Below are 10,616 nucleotides of genomic sequence, written 5' to 3' on the forward strand. Positions count from 1 at the left end.
TGTTGAAATGGATCATCCTTTTAGGTGCTTAAATGGAAAAGAAACTTTGAGCAAAAGTAAAATATCCCACTGTTGATCTTTGAAAGCACACAGAAATAAAGACAATGGGTTGTGATGCCAACTCCTAAAATGACCTAATGCACACACACACACACACACACACACACACACATACACACCTATGTATGCAAAGATGAAAAGGACACTAATTCCATTTTTCTAGCACATGTATAAACAGTTTGTCTTCTTCAGAAATGTAACACTCCTCTCTCCCCTTCCCCCAATAATAGTTCAGGTAGCAAGAACACTGGACTGCAAGAAGAAGATGTGGATCCCAGTCCTGCTGTTGTAATTGATGAGCTTCATGACCTTGCACGAGGTATTTCATTTCTCTTTGCTTACATTCCTTCGCCTGTGAAAAGAAGGGATATTTCTAATTTTAAAATTCTGTGATTCTGTACTTTGGAGAGCTTTGCTTTTGGTTAGTGGGATGCACAGTATCTGCTGGGTATAGTGTAAACTAACCTCTTCTGTGCTTAAAACAAGCAGGTGCCGGTTTGTTACTAGATTTAAAAAAAAAATAACGTTCCCACACCCTCCTGGAAGATATTTTACTTTTGGACAGCTCTAAGAAGTTTTTCTTTATCTCAAGTCTAAATTCGCTTTTTTCTCCAACTTCTACTCACTGTTTCCAGTTCTTTCCTCAAGGCTGAAAAGCATTTCCTCTTTTCTACTTGTCAGTCCTTCAGGTACTTAAAGGCAGTTATTATGCGTATCTCTACTCTTGCAAATATGAAACAAGCTTGAAATTCTCTTCTGGGAAATCTCTACATTATAGTGTCCTTTCTAGAATGTCTGACCAGAGCAGAAGACAACAAATAAATCACTTCCCTACCCCTGGACAGGATGTCTCACTATGCAGCCTAAAATTGTATTGACTTTCTTGACAACAATGTCAATCCCCAGATCATTTTCTAGACAAATTCCTTCCTAAGAGTTCCCCACCTTATACTTTTGAAGATGATTGTTTAAAATAAGTTTTTACTGATGTTTTCTATTTCTTAAGTCATCATAGTTATCCCCAATATCCTTCCCTTTCCCCATCCCTGCAGAGCCATCCCATATAGCAAATAGTATTTCATTAAAGAGGAAAATAATTCAGTACAACATGCAATGTATGACACTTGTGGACCTTCCACCTCCATGAAAAGCATGCGTTGGAAGTATCTTCTCATGTTTCTTTTGAGTCATGCTTTATCTTTATAATTTTATTGCCTTCACTTTTGATTTTTAACTGTGTGGTTATTCTTTCCATTTACGTTGTTATAGTTACTGTGTATGTTGTTTTTTTGGCTCTACTGACTTCATTCCATATCAATTCATGTAGATCTTTCCATGCTTCTCTGTATTTATTACATACATCATTTCTTACAGCATACCATGTTTCCCCGATAATAAGACCTATCCCAAAAATAAGCCCTCCCCTTACTGTGTAAGATTCCTCTAAAATAAGCCCTCCCCCGAAAATAAGCCCTATTGAGATTGCTACTGTAGTGAAGGTGATCCCTTGCGCTACATGCTACATTACGGTACCCTCTGTATGCACCGTCGTTCCCCTCCCCCCCCGTGAAACGCACGCTGCGCTCCGAGCTGCATCCAATCAGAGCTGCAGCAGTGAGCGTGTCATCCTGTTCTTCCCCAGTAATTTGCTTATTGAATAAAGGTACATTTTTTTGTTCACGTTTACCTGTTTATTAAAATTGCTGTCAATGTTCATTAAAATAAGCCCTCCCCTGAAAATAAGCCCTCTGGTGTTTTTCTGTCCAAAAACTTAATAAGACAGTGTCTTATTACTGGGGAAACACGGCAGTAATATTCCATTGTATTAATGTACCACAATTTGTTTAGCCATCGCCCAGTTGATACACACACACACACACACACACACACACACACACATACACATACATACATAGCTTTCTTAGGGTATTAGCCCATTTCACAATTCCACCAACAATGTATTAGTATGCCTATCATTCCACAATCCTTCCAATATTGACCATTACTATTTTTTGTAATCTTTGTCAATTGACAAGGTATGAGTTGAAACCTCAGGATTTTGACTTGCATTTCTTGGTGCACACTTTCATTTGTGAATACTTTGCAAAATTTTTGAGAACTGTTTGTTCATATCCTTTGAGCACTTATCTTTCGGGAATGGTTATTTAGTCACACACATATCTAAGTGTGAATAGATAGATAGTTTATGGACCTTGGATTCCAAATTCTTATCAAAGAAATTTGATACAAAGGATTTTTCCTATTCAATTACTTCCCTTCTTATCCTCAGTACATTAATTTTGTCTGTTGTGAAGATGATTTTTTGAAGCCATGTGTAAAACTTTTTATTAATCCCTATTAAATTTCATTAGATTCCTCCTGGTGTCCTTAGAGAAAATTAGCGAGAGAAAGAGAGAGAGAGAGAGAGAGAGAGAGAGAGAATGAGGCTCCAGTTTAGGAGTGGCAGAGCCAAGATGGCAAGAGTAGTAAGAAGAAGTACAACCAATTTCTACCCCACAATTCATCCAAACAGGTCTAAAAAAATACACTAGACTGAATCCTTATCACAAAGTTAATTAATAAATTAAAGGAAGTTAATTAAGAATGATCACAACGTCTCATTATTCTGGCCCAGGTCAGCATAGATAGAGAGGTTTGTAGAACTGGTTAAAATTTCTAGACCAAACAAATCATTCAATTATCTTAGTGTGGAGAGAGGCTGTGCACCGGGGCAAACAGAGTTCCCAAAAAAAGCAAAAAAAAAAAAAAAGTACAGAGAGGCCTAAACTTGTGCAGATGCAAGGATAGGTGCTGATTAGCAACTTTATTGCTCACTACGAAGTTCCAGGTCACAAATCAAGGACTGACTAAGGACTAAGGAGAGGACTTGTCCCTAGATGTAGCATTCCTGGCTGAGGAACAGTTCAAAGTCTTGAAGTTCTAAATCAAGCAGCAACTTTGTGACTGACCAAAGGAAAAGAATGGGAGAATCTCAGTTCCATCTTCCAGGCTAATTTGAAGCCTGCAGTGGAATACATATGACAGGAATCTCAGACCAAAAGGGTCACTGTGAACCAGTAGAACTTTCCAACTGGCTGATAATAACAGCAGTCAACTGGCACTTCAACAAGGGGCAAGCCTGAAGATATATTGCTCAGATGCAAACTTGGGTCAGGTATTTCAGACAAGGAGGATAGAAATCACTTACACCCTACACCATACCACTTTGGGAACACTGAAAGTTTGTATGTTCCCAACCTGAGCTGTCCCTGAGATCTTAGAATAACACAATACTCAATGTCATAAGAAAGCATTAGTAAGAACTAGAAGACACGAGGGCAGCTTGGACATTCTCTCCAGAAGAAAGTAGAGCATAAACACCTAACATAAAGTCAAGAAATAGGCTGAAAGAATAAGCAAAAAAAAAAAAAGAATCTCACCAGAGTGGTGGGAAGTCAAAATAGAAAGCACCTGCTATTTACCTCCTAAAAGAAGTCCCAAAAGGAAAACTCCCAGCAACATTATAACCAGAATCTAGAGTTTCCATGGCTAAGACAAACATTTTAGAAACATACAGAAAGAAAAAATTCAAGTATCAAGGAATCATAAGTTTTGCACATGATTTAGCAGCCACCACTATTAAGGAATGGAGAGCTTAGAATATAATATTCCAGAAAGCAAAAGATAAAGGTTTACTACTAAGAATAACTTAATAAGGCTAAAAATAATCCAATGAGAGGAAAAATAAGCCTTTAATGAAATAGAGGATTTCCAAGCATTCCTGATGAAAAGATCAGAACTGCATAGAAATTTTGTCATGAAATTTTGTCACAGGAATCAAGAGAAACCTGAAGGACTAAGGGATAAACTGTTTATGTCCTAATGTAGAGAGATGATATGTGTCCCCACTGATCCTTATCATTAGTGATCATAGAGGAAATCTAATTAGAGGGCTTGGGGGTGGTTCTGTTATATTTTGATAATCTTAGAAGAATGAAAAGGGAGGTAGAGAGGAATATACTAGAATGAAAAGGGGGAAGCTAAGGATTCAGAAAATTATCTCACATAATTTGTGTAAGTAAAATATTAACAAGATGGAAAGGGTATGAGGAGCAGATGACACTTGAATCTCATTCTCATATGTTGTGTCACAAAAAAGGAAGAATACACGTGGTTGGGTATAGAAATACATGTCATTCAGTTGAGAAATTTTAAAAGGGGAAAAGGAGGGTAGATTAAGGAAGGAATTTGTCTTAAGCAGAACAAACTTTAATGATGTAGAAAAATGTAGCAGTTCCCTTTATTGTGGCAAAGAACTGGAAACCAAGACAGTATCCATCAGTTAGGGAATGACTGAACTAATTATTGTATATACATGTGATGGAATACTATTGTTTTGTAAGAAATGATAAAGAGCAATGGTTTCAGAAAAATCTGGAAAGATTTGTATGAACTGACGCAGAGTGATATGATTAGAACCAGGGGAACAATTTATACAATGACAACTTTGGAAAGATAAACTTTGTAAAGATAACTTTGAAAGACTTGGGAACTTTGATCAGCACAATGATCTACCATGATTCCACAGGGCTCATGATGCCCGTTTTTTCTCATAAAGAGGTGAAGAAGTCAGTGCAAATTAAATTTTTTTTAAATAGCCAGTGTAAGAACTTTTTTTTACTTGACTATATGTTGGTAACAAATGTTTTCTTCCTTCCTTCCTTCCTTCCTTCCTTTCTTTCTTTCTTTCTTTCTTTCTTTCTTTCTTTCTTTCTTTCTTTCTTTCTTTCTTTCTTTCTTTCTTTCTTTCTTTCTTTCCTTTTTGGAGGGCTATTTGGATTAAGTGACTTGCCCAAAGTCACACAGCTAGTTTTTGTGTTAAGTGCGTGAGGCCAAATTTGAACTCAGGTCCTCCTGACTCCAGAGCCGGTGCTCTATTCACCATGCCACCTAGCCGCCCCTTTATTTCTTTTTGGAGGTGGGGAGGAGACAGATTTGAACTGATTAAATAAAAGAAATGCTTTTAGGATAAAATAGTTTACTTACAGAAGGATGACCCATAGGGCTTCCATAAGTCACAGTGAAAGAGAGAAAGAAAGTGAGGGCTAGGGGATTTTTAAAAATGCAATAGAGTGTGTATACAAGAAATGTGTGTGAAGGATGGATACAAGTAGTATGAGTAGGGGGAATTACATGGAGAACATTTGAATTTTAGAATGGAGACCCATGTTATCAGCAGAGGAATATGCTAGCAGGATACTGTTTGGTTTTGGTTTTTGTGTACTAGGGATGCAAAAGGGGACAAGTCTGTAGGATTTTTGCTGGATCTAGTCCAACCCCTAAATTTTCTATTTGAGGAAATGAACCCAAATCAAGTGACCTATCTGAATGGTTGGTTTCTTGACTAAATGTAGTGTACTTTCCACTCTATCATGCTGTCTCTATATTAGAAGACTATGAAGGGGAGTTGTACAAACACAGACATTCAGTCACATGAACCAGGCTGAATCCTAGCATTCCTTTTGGATTGCCAGTCCTGTGCACAAAGATTTTTTTGTACTCTCCTTTTACTTGGATTAGTAAAGACTGGGGCCCAATGCTAGAGAAGGGTAGAATGTTCTTCAAAGAGAAAGGAGGGACTCCCAGTGGAAGGAGATGAGGTTAAAGACTTTCTTAAAAAAAAGAAGGCACAGATGAAAGTCATGGAGTAATCTTTATAACCATCCATGTGAAAACCATCTATACCTAGGATATAATTTAATACTATTCCATATTTCTTTATGTTAGAATGGAAATGAAGCACTAAATTTCTTTCTAGTAGCATACTACATACCTTTTAAGATTGTTACATCAAAAGACATCTTTTTTTGGTTATAAAAATCAGGATTATTGAAGACATTCTAGAGTCTTCTTTGGAATAAATTATCAAAGTTACAGGAGTATTATAGAACAGAGAATTGAATATTTGAGAAGAAAAAAGCTTCTGTCTCCTGAATGCAAGCTGAGTGCAGATAGAAATCAGCTGATTTCATGGCAACTTTGTTCTCAGCCAACATTGCAGCTCAACTCAGACTAAAATAAAGGCAATATTCATTTAGGTATAGCACTGGAGTATTTCCTAATGCAGCATGAAGCATGGTAGTTAGGGACTTCCCTTGTTTTCCAGGATTCATCAGCATGGGGATGAAGTTGACTGTTATTTCTCCTAATTTGGACTTCTGACCCCTAAGGAACCACAGGGAGACTCTCCTGTGTGCCTTCATGGAAAGAGGCTTCCTCTTCCTGCGCAATGCCCAGAGAAATGGCTTTGTGGGCCCTTTCCTTAGCAGACTCTTCCCCTTCCTCTTTCTGGCAGGGCTACCCCTATGGGGAGTGAGAGTTGAAAAAAATAGCAGAGCCCCAGGACAGAGATTTCTCTAGGGCAGTAAGGCAGCTGGCAAGGAAAAAGAAAATAAAGTCCATGAATGAGTGAAGAGAAGCATGGCAAAGGTCTTTCCTAAAATGATGGCCCCAAGGAAGGAATCACAAATCAGGAGAGCACGGCAGATGTTCAGTCATAGTTGCCTAATGTCTATTCTTCACACATTATGTTTCATCTTTTATCTCTGTGCCTTTGAATCCACTCTTCCCTCCACATTTTCCTTCCTCATCTCTACCTCCTATTTTCCCTGATCTACTTCAAGACAACTCAAATCCTACCTTTTCCTCTTTTCTCCTTAGCACCATACCTTTACCCTCTAATGTTACCATGCATCTTATTTGTAAGTATCCTCTGCATACTAACTTATATACATTTTGTCTTCCCCCATAAAAATGTGAACTACTTGAACTCAGATGCTTTTTTCTTTTGATTTGTATCCCCAGTCAATAAATAATAAGTGTTTAATAAATGCTTGTTTATTAATTGATTAATTTTCCCTTCCCCTATACCATGTTACCTGATGCAGTTAATATTTTGGATACTTTCTTTTATAACCGTTAGGAAAGATAAAGACATAATAAATGTTAAGCACTTTCTGTGCATCTGAACCTGATTTAGGTTCTATGGGGAATTAAAGAGTATAGAAAACCTGGTTCTTACCTTTAAGGGGCTCAGTCTAATTAAAGAAATAATATTAATGCAGGTGAAGCAATTAACCATAGCTAATAGCACACAATTGCACATAGCTAAAGGTTCACCCATGTGGTCTTGAGTATAAATGCTATAAGCATTTAGGGAGAGAGAGAGGGAGAGAGAGAGAGAGAGAGAGAGAGAGAGAGAGAGAGAGAGAGAGAGGAATTTATTTATATCCCACCTTTTTTGGTGAAGAGTAGATAGAATTTCAATAGTTGGAGAGTAAGGATAGGACCTCAGGGAAGCGAGGAATAGTAAAAATCTACTTAAATTTGTAAATATGAATGCAAAACAGTATTATATACCTTTCTTTTTTGCTTTTTGGAGGGCAATTGGGGTTAAGTGACTTGCCCAAGGTCACACAGCTAGTAATTGTGTCAAGTGTCTGAGGCTGGATTTGAACTCAGGTCCTCCTGACTCCAGGGCTGGTGCTCTATTCACTGCGCCACCTTACCCCTATTTTATACCTTCCAAAGTAGTTTTCAATACATTGTCTCATTCAACCTTCAAAATAAGCCTTTCAAGACAAGCTGGGTATTACTTCAAAATAGTTCTGATCCTGGTTGGCTTAGACAGTTTGTGAGTTACTTGGGCCAAAGGATTCTATCATATGATGAACAACCTTCTGGATGCTTACCATATCCAAACTTGAGTAAACTAGTTCTCAGATAATAAGAGACAAGGTTGGATAGGTAGTCAACCAATCTACAAGTAATTATTAAATATCTACTGTGTGCTAGGTCTTTGAAAGGGCAGCCAAGGATTTTGGTTTTGATTTGATAGGTAACAAGATATAAATATCTTGTGTGTGTGTGTGTGTGTGCGCGTGTAGTTTCTTGAGCAGAGAAGTAGCTTGATTAAAGCATGGTACTTTTGGAAACAATCTGGAAATAGTATACAGAGTGGATTCAAGTTTGGAGAAACTAGCTGGCTATGGCATATAATCTCTTATTGTAAGTGGTGAGGACATGGACTAATGTGGTGGCAGTGGGAGAGGAAAAAGTCCAAGAATTTTTAAAAATAGCAATAATAGAACTTAGTAGCTGCTTAAATGTGAGAAATGAAAAGGTGGGTGAAAAGATGACTTAGGAGAATAAATCCCCTTGTTCTTTGATGAGGATCTCTTGAAGAAAGTATAGCTATTTATCCAAGAGAAGTTGTAAAGGGAAAGGGATGGACATTCCACTGTCTTTAAGTATTTTTAAAAGGAAGCAGATTTATTCTGCTTGACCCAGAGAACAGAACTACTAATAGAAGTTGCAGGGGAGGCTGATTTCTGGTCGAAATGAAGAAAAGTTTCCTAATGATAAAGCTTTCCCAAAGTGGGTTGGGGTAACTCATGAGCTAACGAAATCTCCCTGTTCAGATGTATTTAGGTAGAGACTAGGCAACTACTTGTTGGAAAGCTGTAGGAAGGATGCATACATACTTCAGGTGGTATTTGACCTAGATGACTTCTGAGGTCTTATCCAATTCAGAGAGTCGGAGATTCTCCTTTTGGTGCTCTTGGCAGAAACAGATACTCCGAGAAAGGAAAAGTGATGTTTATTTTGCCTGTCCAATAGGGTCACAAGCTGCTTGAGGGCAGAAGTCATGTCTCATGCTTCTTTGCATCACCTGTAGTTCTTCGTATAGTGGTGGCCCTTAGTGAATACCTACATAAATGAGCTGAATGATGAAAAGCAAGGAAAGAAAAAAGATTCTCTGAACATGGCCTCAGAACTTCTGAATTCCCATATGGAAATGAAGCCAATTTAAGACCACTTCCCAGAACGTGGTAGTCCCTGGATTTGCTCCAGGGATGGGTGAAATATGAGTCATGCTTCTATTTGTCTGCTTCAATTTGCTCCTCCTGGTGCCTCATATTTATAGCTTATGGTGGCGGTTTTTCACTTCTTAAACAGGGAAAGAAAAATGGCTGAACTAAGGCAGAGCCATAAGCTAATGGAAATTGTTTAAATAATTAATAAAGAAAGGCTTGAAAATGACAACTCACTAGGAAGTTATGGAAACATTTAAGCTGAAATTGCAGCCAGCAGACTTGGGGCCATGGATTACCCTTCAGAGGTTAAATGGGATGATTTGAAAGCTAGCAGGAAAAGAGAAGCCAGTTATAATCTGTTTTAAAAAAGAAGAAAAATGTAACCATAAACCTAAGAGAGAAAACTATCATCATTTTGAATACTGGTGTGAGCAAAAGTAGTAGTGACAGTAATAATAAAATTATAGAAAATAGTTCACATTTGTATTGGGCTTTAAAGTATACGAAGCCTTTCCCTGCAACAATCCTATGAGGGAGTAATTACAAAATCATCTTCCCTATTGTGCCAATGGGGAATCTGAGGTTCTTGAAGTGAAATGAAGAGCCCAAGGCCACACAAGTTGTTAGTTATAGAGCTGGGACTTGAAAGTAAGTCTCCTGGCTCCCAATTCAATATCTTTTCCCCTACATCAAAGGTTTAATGAACTTATTGACATTCAAGGGGCAGCATGGTAGGTAGCAGAAAGAAAATGAGACTTAGAAAAACTGGGTTTGAATCCTAGCACTGATACTAGCTGTGTGATGTTAGACCTTTCTGAAATACTTTCTGGGATACTTTTTCTGAGTCTCACTCTCCTCAGCTATTAAGTAGGACTAATTAATATTTGGAGTGACTTTGTCACAGGGTTGTTGTGAGGAAGGTGCTTTGTAAACCATAAGACTTTATAGGGATGTCAGTAATTATCTTTGTAAATACATTCATTCCTCTTCAGATGTTAAAGATGTATTCCAGTGACCCATTTTATTTTCAGGAACTTTATTGTTATTCATATAGTCAACAAGTATTTATAAATGCATGCTATGTACTAGGTACTGTGCTGCATACTAGTGATTAAAAAAAAAAAGCCGTCCCTAACCTCAAGGAACTTACAGTCTTCCAGAGCTAGAAATAATACTGGAGAGAGAAGATGCATCTTCCAATGCATGTTTGCTTACTTTTCTTATCTTCAGGAATGTTTAATTTTCTATGGAATAAAATTCAATAGGCCAGGAGACATTTCTACATTCTGCTATAATTAATATGATATGTTGATATCATGGTTGCCTCTTAAAAGATTCCCAAAATGGGTGTGTGAGAACACATATGTAATCAATTAGTGATCATTATCCCTCAAGTGAAGTGAGGGTGGTCTCCATTGGAAAGAGGGAGAGAAATTGGAAGTCCATCACAGAAAAAGAGCTTGTATCATGGTTTTCTTATTGCTCATTTGTGTGTGTGTGTGTGTGTGTGTGTGTGTGTGTGTGAGTGAGAGAGGGGGGAGGGAGAAGGGGAGAGGAGGTAAGGGGGAGAGGGGGAGAGAGGAAAAGAGAGAGAGGGAGAGAGAGGAAGAGAGGGAGGGAGAGAGGGAGAGGAGAGAGAGGGAGAGAGAGGGAGGGAGAGAGGGAGAGAGAGGGAGAGAG

The 10,616-nt window shown here is 38.0% G+C and overlaps 1 long non-coding RNA gene across 1 annotated transcript in view; it reads right to left on the reverse strand.

Moving 5' to 3' along the window:
- Positions 1–281: 281 nt before the first annotated feature.
- Positions 282–10,616, reverse strand: part of LOC138155865 (uncharacterized) — a 23,169-nt gene continuing 12,834 nt past the window's right edge. Inside the window, exon 3 of the long non-coding RNA XR_011167014.1 lies at positions 282–412. This is a non-coding gene — a long non-coding RNA (uncharacterized lncRNA). The remainder of the gene's footprint in view (positions 413–10,616) is intronic.

This window comes from Petaurus breviceps, unplaced genomic scaffold (genome assembly GCF_028583685.1).
Source record: "Petaurus breviceps papuanus isolate PSGF00001 unplaced genomic scaffold, PetGlider_PUasm1.0 98, whole genome shotgun sequence".
Classification (NCBI taxonomy): Eukaryota; Metazoa; Chordata; class Mammalia; order Diprotodontia; family Petauridae; genus Petaurus; species Petaurus breviceps.